Source organism: Schistocerca nitens, chromosome 8 (assembly GCF_023898315.1).
Source record: "Schistocerca nitens isolate TAMUIC-IGC-003100 chromosome 8, iqSchNite1.1, whole genome shotgun sequence".
Classification (NCBI taxonomy): Eukaryota; Metazoa; Arthropoda; class Insecta; order Orthoptera; family Acrididae; genus Schistocerca; species Schistocerca nitens.
In genome coordinates this window covers 267240925-267246685 of record NC_064621.1, presented here as the reverse complement: position 1 = coordinate 267246685, position 5761 = coordinate 267240925, and the positions used below count along the sequence as shown (strand labels likewise).

At 43.1% G+C, this 5761-nt stretch overlaps 1 non-coding gene across 1 annotated transcript; it reads right to left on the bottom strand.

Annotated features, from left to right (window-relative positions):
* Window positions 1-5399: 5399 nt before the first annotated feature.
* Window positions 5400-5472, bottom strand: Trnaa-cgc (transfer RNA alanine (anticodon CGC)). Its single transcript has one exon. It is a non-coding gene; the product is annotated as a tRNA-Ala (tRNA).
* Window positions 5473-5761: the final 289 nt, after the last annotated feature.

The window sequence follows — 5761 nt, the reverse complement described above, 5'->3', positions numbered from 1 at the left end:
AGGGTGACGTAAAAACGACTGTTCATTCGTCATATGAGCCCTAATTCGAACAGCGGATAGAGTGACGGAAAAACCACTGTTTATGCGCCATATGAGCCCTAATTTCTCATATTTTATGTTCGTGGACCTTACCCGAAATGTATTTTGCAGCAGTAGGATCTCTAAATTTTCTCTATAGTATGCCTCGGAAAGAGTGTCGCCTTTCAAGCAAGGATTCCCATTTGAGTTCTTGAAACAATTCCGTAACACTTTTGTTATAATCAAATCTACCAGCAACAAACCTAGCAGCTCGTCTCCGAACTGCTCCGATGTCTCCAGCAATACTAGAGAATATGTCGTACTAGCGTCCTAAATCCGGTCTTCTTTACAGATGAACCACACTTTCCTAAAATTCTCCCAATAAACCTCAGTCAACCATTCGCCTTCCTTACCACAATCCTCCATGCTCGTTCCATTCCATATCACTTTGCAGTGTTGTGGCCAGATAGACAAATGACGTGATTGTGTCAAGAACACTAGCGATGCTTTATCAGAACATTATGGGTTTGGTTTTCTACTCATCCGAATTAACTTAAATTTTTCTGCATTTAAAGCCATGAGTCATTCATCACGCGAACTACCAATTTTGTCTAAGTCATCTTACGTCTGCCTATAATCACTTACCTTCGACACCTTCCCGTACTCTACAGCCTCATCATCAAATAACCACATATTGCTGCTCATCTTGTCCGCAAAATCATTTGTGAATGCAGAAAATAACAGTGGTCCTATCACACTTTCCTCGGGCACTCCAGACGACACCTTTATCTCTAATGAACACTCGCCGTCGAGGACAACATATTGGGTTCTATTACTTAACACATCTTCGAGCCTTTCGAATATCTGGGAAACTATTCCGTATACTCTTATCGTCAGTTGATTTTCGGAAGTCTAGGAATATGGAAGCCTTTCGAATATCTGGGAAACTATTCCGTATACTCTTATCGTCAGTTGATTTTCGGAAGTCTAGGAATATGGAATCATCATGTGGCCCTTCATCTATTCTTCGAATGCCCATTCTGTTGTGTCAAGTGAAGAAGCGAAGGCCATGATTTCTTGGTTGCATGTGGTGCAATTGCGAGTAGCCTGGACAGAAATTCAGTCATTAATTATCTATTTAAGAAATCATTTAATATGCAGTAGCATCCCAAGTACTAAGTTACTAGGAGCGAGTATTGGTATTTAATATACAGTTCACTCATTACAGACAAAACGTTATCTCACACTGATGAGGCTATTAATTAGAAGCGACCTTTCTGAAGCCATCAAAAAGAAATGGTATACAAGTCCCGTGAAAACTTTAGAGCTGGCGCACTTCTCTTGTATGAACAAATGTGACTTCTCAGAGCATCAGGGTTACACTTTGATATGGGAGTATTTGCCTGTTATCATCCCGACGCGAGTCTCCACATTCATTTGATACATCCTAATACAAGGTGTATCAAAAAGAATCATCCGATTCTATAAAAATTGCAACTATTATGTTATTTGAGATATGTTCGTGAACAACGTACTGTTGGAAGAAGCAAACCCTCGAGTTTTACCTGATTGCTGCTATGTAGCAGCAGTGTGCGCACACATCAGTTCTAGTAAAAATTTGGTCGGGAAATCAGAAAGCTTTTGTGTTCTACGTTTTGCGATGTGCGGTTTAGTAATAACAGTTCAACATGACTTTCGTATTAGGTATGGTGTGGATCTTCCTACAGCACAGAGCATTAACGATGGCAGGAGCATTTCCCAGAAACAGGTTGTTTATGTGAAGGCAAATCGCCGGGCCGTCCCCGAGTGTCTGACACAGACGTCGAACGCATCCGCCCTAGTTTCACAAGGAGTCCGCTGAAATCCGTTCGCCGTGCACCTCAACATTCCACCGATCTCTTTCAGCTACTGCAAGCTCTTCGTGAAGGTGAGGAGCAACTACGTGTGTAGTACAGTAATTTCGTTTTTGACAACATGGATGATGACAGTTTTCTTCCACGCTTAGTGTTTAGCGATGAGGCAGTATTCCATTCGAATAGAAAGGTGAACCACCATAATGTGAAAATATGGGGTACGGTACTAACATGAAGTTGTACAATATGAGAGGGACCCTCCAAAATTTAATGTATTTTGTGCAGTTTCACGGGAATAGGTGTATGCTCCATTTTTCCTTGCGTAGAACACTGTTGCAGGAAGCACATATCGCGATATGCTAGAGAACTTTCTTTTCCCACAGTTGGAGACTGATTCGGATGACTTCATTTACCAACAGAATGGGGACACCGCCACACTGGCATCTGGAAGTGAGAAAGTTTTTAAATCAAAGGATTACTGAACGATGAATCAGTCGCATTGGACCAAATGATTCAGCCTTACATTACTCACCTCATAGTGATTATTTCTTGTATATACTCTATATACGTGCCTCCATTACCAACAACAATGAATGAACCCAGACATCGCACAACAGCAACTGTGGAAGCTGTAACTCAAGACATGCTCACTGCAGTGTGGGAACAGTTTCAATACCGCATTGACATGCGCCCTGTATCTCACTGGGAGCATATTGAACAGCTAAAAACAAAACATCATACAACAAAATTCAATGTATGTGTTTATTAGTCTCAGAAATATAGAAGTGCCAAATCGGATGATTCTTTCTGATGCATCGTGTATATCTACTAGATAACGACACCGAACCAGTGGATGAGCACCTTCAGACTGGGGGCACTACATGTTCAGCATTTCTTTGTCAAGTGTAATGAGGTCCTGACTTCATTACTGGAGTTTCATACCTATCAAGTTTCTATGTGTTTCTCTCCAGGAATTGCATTTCAGTGTCAATACTTCCCCGTCTTGTAGATGTTACATTCTATTCTGTCTGAATAATGGATAGTCGCAATTGCCAATCCTGAGTCTGACAGGAACATTTGAGACCATATATTTCAGGGCTTCTGTCGTCGAGAAACGTCACAGTGTTGTGCTCAAAATGTGTACTAACATACTATTAAGCAAGTCTTAATTTGCACAACTCATGCTGTCTAATGAGAGTTCTGCTGTTGTATGACTACATCTACGTATACCGGTGTTAGAGAACAGTACCACCTATGAAAAAATTGAATCATTGTTGCGGTCCCTATGCTATTACAGAACTCAAGTTTCGTCTCATTAACGTTTCATACAGTTCTGCAATCCGTGTTGCTCTCCAGCAAACACATTTAAACCCACGTTTTTGAGGATACTTTGCATTCTTTTGGAAAATCGCGACTGCTTAACTGCAAAAATTGCTAACCATACTACAAAAAAAAATCGCAATCGGCGTTAGAATATTGTATTTTCTTTCTACATCAGTCCTGTGAAATAACTGACTATAAAATAGCATTTCTAGGTAATAAAACGCAGTAAAATCTGCATTGTACCTGTTTTTTTTTCTGTACGACGAGCCGACTTTGCACTTCAATAACACTGTTCTACTTTGCCGCAACTTTTAGACCACCAGTTGTGAGTGACAGACATGTGACAGCTATGACTCTGGTTAAAAAGGATGATTGCATTGTATCTAAATGCTATGGTACATGTCACAAAATAGAAGCCACTGATTGAACAGCAACATGAGTGCTGTAACTGACGGAGATATACACTTGGCACACGTCTCTGGAAGGTGTTTACAGATGGACTATGCACTATCTTGGACTGCAAGTAAATCTCTGAGTCACTGAGTTCAGAATCTCTTCACGAAATGGCGTGCGTTCTCCTGCAGATGGCAGCAGATTACACATGTGGGTCCTGACTACTGTTTCTCATATGGTATCGTTATTTTCATATTCTATGTTTCAAACCTTTCAAATGGCTGTCTATTCGCTTATCACTTCCCATAAATGTGTCTTGCCCTTAATGAGTTCCATGCATGTCTAGTCTACGTAATCTGTAGTGTTGGATACAACTATGGGTTGTTTAGGAACAAGGATGGTTTGTTTAACTGAGGCCTCCCATCCCGCGATTAAATTTTTCTTGTCGCAGATCTTAAAATTTGTTGTGTACATAGTTCCGCGTAGTCAGCGCGTACACAACTTTTCCACTAGAGCACGCCCCGCTAAGCACAACAGCGCAGGCGCAGCGCTCGTCCGTCTCCGCTCAACGAGATGGCGCTGCCATAAAGACGGACCAAATTCTGCTTCCGCCGATCCGCGTGTTAATGTCACGCAGCCAATGAGATTGCTGCTAACGGAGAACCTTTTCTCCTCGCGGATCACACTCGCGCAGTGATACGTGAACGCGCGAGGTATTATAACGAGTGTACAGTCCTCCGACTAGTTCCCTCTCTCCACCTCCACACGCTCCATCTCCTTCATCAGGGCGATTTCCAACGCCTCCCCCTCCCGGATGACGAACTTCGCCGTGACATCTACCCTTCCTTCCAACTGTAACCTGGCCTTGTTCCCCGCCCCCCCCCCCCCTCCCCATGGCTCCCTTTTTCCTCTTCCCTCCTTCTCCCAGAGCGGATTTTCCTCCATCCCCCCCTCCCCTGAGACCCTGCACCCCATACTTGCCTCTTTCCTTCCCACATCCCTCCCTGCCTGGCCCTCTTCAGCGCGCCCCCCGCTCATCTCCCCCATCTCTTCCCCTTCCTCCCTTCTTCAGGTCTCCCTCATCTCCTAGCGCCTGGCAGATCCTCTGTATTGATCATCATCAGTGTGCCACATCAGTGTTGTGCTTAGTGCTGTTTCTCCTGTGCGTCAAGAGGTGTGATTTTAATTGTGTACTGCCTTGAGGTTCGCCGTCAGTGTTACGTTATGTGCTACGCCATCCGTCGATACCTCTATGCTCCAGTCATACTGTGCCTTGTGTTCTTTTAATCGTCGGAGTGTGTGGATTTTTGTGTGTGCTACTTTTAAACAGTTTTTTATCTCCATTTTACAGTCACCCCGTTTTTTTGTCTATTGCCTTTCATGATGTTCCCCCTTTTTTTTATATCTATGTTCACCTTATTCTCTCCTTTGCTGTTTTTAAATGTCTTCTATTGTTTTGTTCTATGTCTTTCGGCTGAAGAGCAGCGCATATGCTGCTGCCAGCCCGCCCCGATGGGGAATTGAAACACAATAAAGAAAAAAAAAAAATTCCGACAAGTCCGTCTGCATTAGTCTGTAGTCAAGTTTCAGTCTGCGCCTAATAAGATTATCATATTCCTGCACATAGCCATGAAGAGAAATGGTGGTGGTGGTTAGTGTTTAACGTCCCGTCGGCAACGAGGTCATTAGAGACGGAGCGCAAGCTCGGGTTAGGGAAGGATTGGGAAGGAAATCGGCCGTGCCCTTTCAAAGGAACCATCCCGGCATTTGCCTGAAACGATTTAGGGAAATCACGGAAAACCTAAATCAGGATGGCCGGAGACGGGATTGAACCGTCGTCCTCCCGAATGCGAGTCCAGTGTGCTAACCACTGCACCACCTCGCTTGAAGAGAAATGTATAGACACTTTGTGAAGTATCAAGACCATAGGAACTTCAGATTGTCAATGGGAAACAGCATCTAGAATAAAGTTACGTAATATCTATGATTTTTATTATTTTAATAAATATGTGTGAAAATTAATCAAGTTCTGTTTAAAGTTGGTCACCGTGAATCTGCAACTCTAAGCGTGCAAGTGGCATTTCTATCGTCTGACCTAATGGCAGAAGATAAACACGCCACGATAAGACCACGAGACATATTGCTGACACTCACCTACTTCGTTAGAACGACAA